The 11,484-nt window shown below is 39.8% G+C and overlaps 1 pseudogene; it reads left to right on the top strand.

Moving 5' to 3' along the window:
* Window positions 1–1,138: 1,138 nt before the first annotated feature.
* Window positions 1,139–4,505, top strand: LOC116083286 (annotated as a pseudogene).
* Window positions 4,506–11,484: the final 6,979 nt, after the last annotated feature.

Consider the following 11,484-nt stretch of genomic DNA (forward strand, 5'->3'; position numbering starts at 1 on the left):
CCACTTTTGTAACTGGATTGTTCTGGATCTTCAGCAGGATTTTTCCTCCCTTTCTTCCTCTCTCCCTCCCTTCCTTCCTCCCTCCCTCCCTTCCTCCCCTCCTTCCTTCCTTCCTTCCTTCCTACCTTTCTTCTTCTCTTAATAATTTTTATCAAATTATTTTATTTATTTACATTCCAAATGTTGCCCCCTTTCTGGTCCCCTCTTCTCCAGTTCTTCATTCCATCCCCTTTCCCTTGGTTTCTGAGAGGGTTCTCCCCTACCCATCAACCCACCCCCACCTCACCCCTTCCAGCATCACCCTTCCCTGCCCAGGATTTCTACAGGATAAAGGGCATCTTCTCCCACTGAAGCTAGACTAGGTAGTCCTCTGTTACATATGTGCTATGGGTCATGGACCAGCCTATGGTTCCCAGTCTTTGGTTTGTGACAGACTCTGGGAGCTCTGAGGGGTCCAGGTTATTTGATACTATGGGGTTGTAATCCCCTTTAGCTCCTTCAGTTCTTTCCCTATTTCTTCCATAGGGGACCCTGACCTCAATTTAATAGTTGGCTGTCTCAGTCAGCTGCTGGTTGAGCCTCTCAGAGAACAGGCATAGTAGGCATGTCTGTAAGCACAATACGGCATCCGTAAGAGTGTCAGTATTTACTTTTATTTTTTATTTTACTTATTTTTATTATTATATAGACACACCAGAAGAAGGAGTCAGATCTCATTATGAGATGGTTGTGAGCCACCATGTGGTTGCTGGGATTTGAACTCAGGACCTTTGGGAGAGCAGTCAGTGCTCAGTGCTCTTACCCACTGAACCATCTCACCAGCCTCGCTCTGGTCCCTGTGGCTAGCGGCTGAGCTGTGTGTCTCCTCCTCCTCCTTCTCCTCCTCCTCCTCCTCCTCCTCCTCCTCCTCTTCCTCCTCCTCCTCCTCCTCTTCCTCCTCCTTCTCCTCCTCTTTTCCTCTTCCTCCTTCTCCTCCTTCCTCCTCCTCCTCCTCCTCTCCCCCCCTCCTCCTCCATGGCCGCAGCCATATTGTCTGTGTGAGGCTAGGGGAGCACGGCTAGTGCCGCTGACTCTTCCACTGCAGTATGAAGAAAAGGGGTCTGAAACAGTCTTACCAACCAACTCCTGGTTTGAACACAGTGATTGCCGGATCTTCAAACATAAAGCTCAGCTTTGTCTGTCAACCTGTCTGACATGTCGGGACCCGTGCCAAGCAGGGCCAGAGTTTACACAGATGTTAACACTCAGAGACCCCGGGAGTACTGGGACTATGAATCACATGTGGTGGAATGGGGAAATCAAGATGACTACCAGTTTGTTCGAAAATTAGGCAGGGGCAAATACAGTGATGTGTTTGAAGCCATCAACATCACAAATAATGAAAAAGTTGTTAAAATCCTCAAGCCAGTAAAAAAGAAGAAAATTAAGCGTGAAATAAAGATTTTGGAGAATTTGAGAGTTGGGCCCAACATCATCACACTTGCAGACACTGTAAAAGACCCTGTGTCACGAACCCCTGCCTTGGTTTTTGAACATGTAAATAACACAGACTTCAAGCAATTGTATCAGACGTTAACAGACTATGACATACGATTTTACATGTATGAAATTCTGAAAGCCCTGGATTATTGTCACAGCATGGGAATTATGCATAGAGATGTGAAACCCCATAATGTCATGATTGAGCATGAGCACGGAAAGTTTCGGCTCATAGACTGGGGTTTAGCTGAGTTTTATCATCCTGGCCAAGAGTATAATGTTCGAGTTGCTTCCCGATATTTCAAAGGTCCAGAACTACCTGTAGATTATCAGATGTACGATTATAGTTTGGATATGTGGAGCTTGGGTTGTATGCTGGCAAGTATGATCTTCCGGAAGGAGCCATTTTTCCATGGACATGACAATTATGATCAGTTGGTGAGGATAGCCAAGGTTCTGGGAATAGAAGATTTATATGACTATATTGACAAGTACAATATTGTATTAGATCCACGTTTCAACGATATTTTGGGCAGACACTCCCATAAGCGATGGGAATGCTTTGTTCACAGTGAAAAACAGCATCTTGTCAGCCCCGAGGCCTTGGATTTTCTGGACAAGCTGTTGCGATATGACCACCTGTCCCGGCTCACTGCAAGAGAGGCCATGGAGCACCCTTAATTCTACACTGTTGTGAAGGACCACGCTCGGATGAGTTCCACTAGCATATTTCTATTCATTCTCATGGCTCTCTGGGGTTCTCTCCTGTCTCCGGATATACCTGATCCTACTCCTACTTTCCCCGACTCCTCCCCCTACCTCCTACCCAGGCCCCTCCCTCTCTCTGCCTTCCATGATTATTTTGTTTCCCCAAGTGGGACTGAAATACCTACACTTGGGCCTTCTTTCTTGTTAAGGTTCCTATGGTCTGTGAGTTTTATCATGGGTATTTTGAACTTTTTGGCTAATATTTACTTATCAGTGAGTGGATATTTCTAATACAAGCCAGGACTACCTTCTGATAGAATGGTGGCATTCACATTAAATTGGACACTTCTATACCAAATAACAATCAAGACAGTCTGTGCCAGATAGGTAGCTCTGATCTGAGCAATTTCTTAGTAGAGAATGCCTTCTCCCATAGCATTAGACTGTGAGGAGGAAATAGTTAAAGCTAACTAAGGCAATTACATACCAAAACTCTATCCCCAACCTGCGGGACCTAAGTTACTTTGTGGATTACGAGGGGAACCAAACTTGGAAAAGAAATGGGCAAGAAAGGAGAGGAAGGCTGAGCAAGTCTTTTGTCAAAGCCTTGTTTTAATAATGCCCAATGGCCAGTATATATACGTTTACAGAAAAAGAAAATGAGGAGGGGGTGAGGGGAATTCTCAGCAGATGACAAGAGTCATGTAGGCGGGCAGGGGTTACAGCAAGAGGCACAAGACTGAGGTCACCTAGGCAAGTGACCGCAGCTTCAAGGTCAGCAGCGTCTGGTAGCTAGGTATGAAGCAGGCTGAAGAGCAGTAGAGCCCTCCCTTTTGAGGTATTTTGGTATTTCCTGTTAATTCTCTGGAACTTGCTGGAGGCAGGCACTGGGAGATTCCGTCCTAGTTAATGTCCTGGAGTGAGGGAAACCTTTTCTAACTATTGTGGACTGTCCTAAGGAATATGCTTGACCTTTATTGCTGGTTCTGAGGAAAACCTGTCTAGCAAGGCAGAATCCCTGAGAGAAATACCAAGCTAAGGACAGCTTGGTATTAGGATCCCGGTTCTCAAGCTCCGGGGTCCCAAGTCAGAGAGTGCACAGAGAGTGCTTTTTGTTTTCAACAAAACTCTGTTTTCACCTGAAGGATGTATTCCCATGATAGCAATACTTGACTAGCTTGTGCATGACTGTGTTTGATCTTCAGAAACATACACACACACACACACACACACACATACATATACACATACACACATATACACACATATATATACACACATATATACACACATGTACACACACAAACATACACACACATACATATACACACATACATACACACACATACACACATACACATACATGCACACACACACACATACACACACATACACATACACATACATGCACATACACACACACACACATACACACAGATCAAACAGATAAGGCTATATTATTCCTTCTTCTAAAGACATTTTATTTCACCCCTTTCCTCAATCCTTTCCCCACTGTAAGTTGGCTATTAAGAATGAACTACTTTCTTGATTCTCATCCAGTATCCTTTAACTATTAGTGATAATGTGCCGCACATTCTCCTTCTCATAATGTCCCCAATGCCCTATAGTTAATGGACACAGCCTCTACAAGGTTTGAGTCTCTAGGTTTTTTGTTTTTATTTTTGTTTCTGAAGGAATGAGGATCTTGGGATTCTGGGCTTGTTAGATCACCTGGGAGTGTGTCTTTCTCTGTGTGTTGTGGGACTGGCTGCAGAGCTTGTGCCCAAGGTCTGCTCAGAACACTAACCCAGACAGACCGGAAGGAACCCAAGTCACTGGGCTGGCGGAGTTCCTGTGTGCCTGGTCAAGCTGGTCCCAATTACTTCCTGTGTTGGGACAGATGTTTGTTCCTGCTTACCTCTGATCCTGGGTGTGTCAGAGCGCCTGGGAGTGGAGCTTCCTCTGGATGTTGTGGGACCGGCTGCGGAGCTTGTGCCCAGGGTCTGCTCTGGACCCCAGCCCAGACAGACCAGAAGGAACCCAAGTCACTGGGCTGGCGGAGTTCCTGTGTGCCTGGTCCCAATGGTCCCAGTTACTCCCAGTGTTGGGACAGATATTGGTTCCTGCTCACCTCTGATCCTGGGTGTGTCAGAGCACCTGGGAATGGAGCTTCCTCTGGGTGTTGTGAGACTCTGGTATGAATTTCTAAAAGTTCCATAGTTCTGTTTTGTTTTTTATTTTTTGTTTTTTTTTTTTTGATAGACATGACTGCTCCAAAACTGACTCCATTTGCACTATCTAGCCTTGTATCTAACTAAGGCTCTCCACTGTAGAACTTTAAGACACTCCAATTTAGCTTTGGATGAACAGCTTAATATAGATTGCAGTCTGTGATGTACGCTGTCACCAGAAGGGAATAAACAGCTTTTACCAGTCAAGTAACTACGTGAAGAAATAAACGTCTTTCAGCCTCTTCAAAGGAACATTACATATGTCTTTCTGAGAACAAGGAAACTCCAAAATTAGAACTCAACCTGTGAACAAGTGTGTTTTCTTGTATAGAGGAGAAGAGTAATGAATGGTAGATGCTGGTGCTTCCTTGCCAAGTAGTAGTTTGTGAAGACAAATAAGATTGAACTACAGAGACATCATTTATAATATTTATTGGAAATGTTGCTTGAAGTCTTACGTGTTTTTCTTCCCTACACTTTTGATTCTTTTTTTGAGGTCTGTTAAAACACGTGTATGAAATGCCATCATGAGACTCATGATTTTTACAGTTAATATGCACTAATTAGAAAGTAGAATGCAAGCGTGGTATCATCAGAAGGATAACTCTTCTAGATAATTGGTTCAAAGCATTTAACTTTAAGTTTTATAAGAGATGTAATAAAAAATAAAATATAAATGAAAGTTAAGAGAGAAAAAATAAGTCTATTCCATCTGGACTTTTTGGGTTCCTATCAATCTGTGTGACTTAGTGACTGTCAGGCAGGCAGGAGTCTCTTACTGTTTTAATACTTGACAGTTACTTTCCTGTTAGACAAATGTTGCTTGTTTAATATTAGAAGTTTTTCTACTTTTGCCATGTGTATGCTAGACAATGCACAGCAATGCACTCTTATTGGTTGGTATGTGTGTGTGTGTGTGTGTGTATTGGTACATGTATATGTAGAAGGCACAGGTTCAAGCTGATATCATTCTCCATTTTAATTTTTTGGAGGAATGGGTTTCTCACTCTTTCTGAAGAGCACCAGTTGGTTTGACTGGCTTGCTAGCAAGCCCCAAGGACACATTTATCTCTGTTTCTCCAAACTGGGCTTATTTACATGTTTTGGCTTTTTACGTGGTTTCTTGTAATCTAGACCTTTATGTTCCTTTTCATTTTTTTTTTTAATATATTTTGATACTCTCTGAGTAGGCTCCTTCTTCCCTGAGAACTCTTTGCAGTTCTGTTTCTGTTTTCATTGCCTAACCTTTAGGGCAAGATCACCATCATTTTTTCTTTTTAAATTCCTGGGTGACTTTAGTTTTCATCTCTATGCTGTACTCATCATAACATCTGCTAGGGACGGAAAGTAGACCTAAAACTCATATATTGATGGACAAAGCCTTGGAGAGGCTGCATTCAAAGACTGACACTCCACAGAAGTGGTTAAGGTAAAATGAGATTAAACTGGGAGATCTTGTTACATTAAAATTGATGTTTTTATTAAAGACACCAAAGAACTCACACCCTGTGTTTTCATACATAAAGTGAGAAAGTGTGTAAGTGAACACAGTGAGGAGATAATTCCAACAAGAAAGATGGCCATCTTCTCATAAAGATGATCAGACTCCTTGATCCACAACTGCTTAACATCAATAATGCTGAGAAAATAAATTTCTGTTGCTTAAGCTTGAAATCCTCAGGTATTGCATACAAGTCTGAAGAGATGAATATAAAAATTTCCTCTAACTCCAATACTGTGTTGATGGGGAACAGACGCAGACCCCTTGGTTAACCCCTAGCTAAGTATTTAGTCATGTGTTGTCAAGTTCGGGCTGACCATGTTCACTCATAAAGAGTCTACTTTCCCTTTAACTTGTACCTCTGCATGAACTACTTATCTACGTGATTTACTTGTCACCATTCATCTTGTCACCCCAGTGAGGAAGTTGAGAACTGCTCTTTCTTTATTGGTCAGATGTCTGCACTCTTCTAAGACTCTTGTAGGCAAACATTCATCTTTGTACCTATTTATCTCTAGAAGGAGATTCAAGCTTGGCAGTTCAGAGGCACTGGAAAGTGAATAAATGAGTAGTTGTGACAGTAACATTGTTCACTGCAACCTGTGAGCCAGCCAGAATGACTCAGATGCTGTTTCTGATGGTAAATTGGAGCAGATTATGGAAGAAGGAAGCTTATGGCTAGCAGTAACCATCGGTTTCATCTGAACTTATCCCAGGAATGTTCAAATTCGATCGGTCTTCTTCTTCTTCTTTTTTTTTTTTTTTTTTTTTTTTTTTTTTTTTTTTTTTTTTTTTTTTTTTTTTTTTTGATTTTAGCATTTTTTTTTAACTTTTATTGCATTATGATGAGAAAAGTTACATGATTTCAATGTATCTGAATTTGTTAACATTTAAAAACATATTTTAAGTAAATAGAATTAAGTCATATTCTTTTTTCCCTTTTGTACCCAAATTCCTCCCAGAGACCCCCTCTTCAATACCTACAATATCTTTTTTTGTCATATTCCTTAAAATTTATAAAATATTATAACAATAAAAATGAGAATTATAAAAGTTGTTTGATATAAAGCAACAATCAATTTAACAGTATTATGTAGATGCTTGTCTACAGCAACACTGAAAATGCATACATTTTTCCTCAATATAAATTTTAAATAACTCCAAACATATTAACTGTATACTTCAAAATGATATATCACTACTAGTATTTTCTTAAATGAACATAAGTATATAAAGTCTTTTTTTTTGTTTGTTTGTTTTGTATTTAGCAGAGTTTAAAATCTTACAGTGGTACAAGCCCAAATTAGGAACAATTTTTAGACATTGGATTTCATTTGAATGTAACCTGTTCTCTGTGGCCTGAAAATAAAGTCACTCACTCAAATCAAATATTTTTGACCATAGCAGGAAGTCTGTATCCAAAAATTGTGCCTACAATTCATTCCTTGGTGCAGCAGAACTATCAACTCTCAGCTTAGCTACAATGGACGTAAAATCCTTTGGTGATTTGAGGATCACTGAAGTACAGCCTTATTACAATGAAATTCGATCGGTCTTCTAACCTGAGCTTTTAAATGTACACATTTATCTCTAGGTGTGGTATTTAAATAAGAATGTCTGTCATAGCCTCCTGTATTTGAATACATGGTCTCAGGTGGATGGCTCTGTTTCTCTGGTTCAGTAGATTATAGAATGTTTTGGAGGTAGAGCCTGGATAGATGAAATACATGACCTGGATGGGGTTTGACAGACCTAATTTCCAGTTCACTCTCTCTGTTTTGTGCTTGCTGTTGAGGATGTGATCTATCAGTTTCCTGTTCTTGATGACACCATGCCTACTACTTGTTGTCATACCTTTTTGCTATAATGAACATTTTTGAATTTTTAAAATTTTCTTTTTATTGAAAAGATTCTTTTCTCTTTTAATATGTCCTTATTACTCTCTCCCTTCCCCCCTATAGTCTGACTAGTCTATCTCCATCTTCCCTCCCATCTGGACCCACTTCCTTTCTATCTCCCCTATACAAAGATCAGGCTTCTGAGAGATAACAAAGAAATATAACAAAATAAAATACAATAAGATAAAACAAAAATTACCATATCAAAGTTGGACAGGGAAAACCAACAGAAGGAAAAGATCTCAAGAGAAAGTATAAGAGTCAGTCACACATTCGAACGCTCAGAAATACCATAAAAACACTAAAACTGGAAGCTGTAATATATGCATAACATGTGTAGACCTATGCAGGCCCTGAGCCTGCTGTTTTAGTTTCAGTGAGCTCATATGAGTTTGCTAAGGTTGATTGAGAGGGCCTTCTTTTCTGGGTGTCCTCTATCCCTCTGGCTGTTTTTGCCTCCTCTTCTATGGGGTTTCCAAAGCTCTGGGCAAGGGATTTGATAAGAACATCTCAGTAAGGGCTGAGTCTCTCTGTGCAATATCAGTTTCTGGGTCTCTCTGATTGTTCCTGTCCAGGAGGAAGCTTCTCGAATCATAGCTGTGCAGGCCATTGTTCTATGAGAACAGCAGAATGTCATAAATTGATTTAGCCATGATAAACTCTTGTACCCTCCCCTGCTCCTGGAGCCATAGGTCAAGAAAATTACTCCATAAGTTGGTTTGGGTTATGACATTTATCACAACAACAGAAAACGAACCAATATACAGTCTCTAGACTTATATTTATTCTTCAGACTTTCTAAAGCATTTGAATTCCTCCAGGGGAAAATATCTTTAAGAGCGATAGTAAGGAATCTAAATGCGAGTTTTACCTGTTCTTCATAGTCTGTATAGAAATTACCAGGTTAGCACTGTTGTGAGAGACTCAGTCAGCTCAATAGCAGAAAAACTAGACACTAATCCCCAACTGAGGTAGAGGGTATGTTGACTCATATGTATTCTTTTTAGTTTTTGGCTTCTCAGACAGGTTTCCTCCATGTAGCCTTGGTTGTAGTAAACTTTACATTGTAGACCAGGCTAAGTTTGACTCATAGAGATCCACCTGTCTCTGTCTCCCAAGCACTGGGATTAAAAACCACATGACACTACCACCTGGATTATATCTTTTAATTAACAATAAGAAATAAGTATAGTTACTTTCATTGAGCTTGGATCCACAATAAGCATTCTCCATAAAATATCAGTTTAGTTTTCAGTATCCATCTACATCCCAGAGCTAAGGCTGTCCCACAATCCTCCGGACCCAAATTCTACACAGAGAGAGCTGGTCTCCCAGGATCACTGGCACTCCTAAGTTCACAGATGAGACCACCAATTTTATTTTAATAACTGGACAAAGAGGGACACACCAGGAACCCATAGGCACAAGAACAACTCAGCAGCCAGGGACAGGAATCTTCCAGTTTTCATCAGTAACCCAGAGCTAACCTTGTGACACAGCTTTCCACATCCAAATCCCACCCAGAGAGAACTGGTCTCCCAGGAGTGCTGACACACCTAAGAATATAGGCTAACAGGCTGATAGGAGGGACAAGCTCCAGTCAGAGATAGCAAGACCAACTAACACCAGAGATAAAAAGATGACTAGAGGCAAGCACATGAACCTAAGTAACAGAAACCAAGGCTACTTGACATGATCAGAACCAAGTTCTCCCACAACAGCAAGTCCTGAATATCCCAACACACAGGAAAAACAAATATTCAGATTTAAAATCATATCTCATGATGATGATAGAGGACTTTAAGAAGGACAGAAATAACTCCCTTAAAGAAATACAGGACAACACAGGTAAACAGCTAGAAGCCCTTAAAGAGAAAACACAAAAGTCCCTTAAAGAATTAGAGGAAAATACAACCAAACAGGTGAAGGAATTGAACAAAACCATCCAGGATCTAAAAATGGAAATAGAAACAATAAAGAAATCACAAAGGGAGACAAACCTGGAGGTAGAAAACCCAGGAAAGAGATCAGCAGTCATAGATGCAAGAAACACCAACAGAATACAAGAGATAGAAGAAATCTCAAGTGCAGAAAATACCATAGAAAACATTGATACAGCAGTCAAAGAAAATGCAAAATGCAAAAAGGTCCTGACTCAAAACATCCAGGAAATCCAGGACACATTGAGAAGACAAAACCTAAGGATAATAGGTATAGAAGAGAGCAAAGATACCCAACTTAAAATGTCAGTAAATATCTTCAACAAAATTATAGAAGAAAACTTCCCTAACCTAAAGAAAGAGATGAACATGAACATATAAGAAACTTATATACCTCCAAATAAATTGAACCGGAAAAGAAATTTCTCCCTTTACACAGTAATCAAAACACCAAATGCACAAAACAAAGAAATAATATTAAAAGTAGTAAGGGAAAAAGGACAAATAATATATAAAAGCAGACCTATCAGAATTACAGCAGACTTTTCACCAGAGACTCTAAAAGCCAGAAGATCTTGTGAAGATGTCATACAGATGTTAAAAGAACACAAATGCTAGCCCAGACTACTGTACCAGCAAAACTCTTAATTACCATAGATGGAGAAACCAAGATATTCAATGACAAAACAAAATTTACATAATATCTTTCACAAATATAGCCTTACAAAGGATAATAGGTGGAAAATTCCAACACATGGAGGGAAACTACACCATAGAAAAAGCAATAAAGTAATCTTCCTTCAACAAACCCAAAAGAAGATAGCTGCACAACATAAAAAGAACATCAAAAATAACAGGAAGCAACAATCACTATTCCCTAATGTCTCTTAACATCAATGGACTCTATTCCCCAATAAAAAGGCAAAGCATGGCCTTGTGGGACATCAACGAGAGGAGAGGCTCTTGGTCTCATGAAGGCTAGATGCCCCAGTGTAGGGGAATGCCAGGACAGGGAAGCAGGAGTGGGTGGGTTAGTGAGCAGGGACGGGAGGATTGGATAGGGGGTTTTCAGAGGGGATAAAATTTGCAATATAAATAAAGAAATCATCTAATTAAAAAATTTATAAAAAGGCATAGACTAACAGACTGTATATATAAACAAGATACAGCATTTTGATGCACATAGGAAATGCACCTCAGTGAAAAAGACAGACAATACCTCAGAATATAAGTCTGGAAAAAGATTTTCCAACTAAATGGTTCCAAGAAACAAACTGGGGTAGCCATTCTAATAGAGAATAAAATCAACATTTAACCAAAAAGATAAGGAAGGACACTTCATACACATCAAAGGAAAAATCTACCCAGAAGAACTCTCAGTTCTGAACATCTATGCTCCCAATGCAAGGACACTCACATTCATAAAAGAAACTTTATTAAAGCTCAAAGCACACATAGCACTTCACACAATAATAATGGGAGACTTCAACATTCCACTCTCAGCAATGGACAGACCATGGAAACACAAACTAACAGAAATATTTTGAAACTAACAGAAGTTATCAAACAAATGGATTTAACAGATTTAATGGATTTAAAATATCTATAGAACATTTTATCCTAAAACAAAAGAATATGCCTTCTTCTCAGCACTTCATGTTACCTTCTCCAAAACTGACCATATAATCAGTCAAAAACACAGGCCTCAACAGATACAAGAAAATTGG

The sequence above is a fragment of the Mastomys coucha genome, unplaced genomic scaffold (genome assembly GCF_008632895.1).
Source record: "Mastomys coucha isolate ucsf_1 unplaced genomic scaffold, UCSF_Mcou_1 pScaffold8, whole genome shotgun sequence".
In the NCBI taxonomy this organism is placed as follows: Eukaryota; Metazoa; Chordata; class Mammalia; order Rodentia; family Muridae; genus Mastomys; species Mastomys coucha.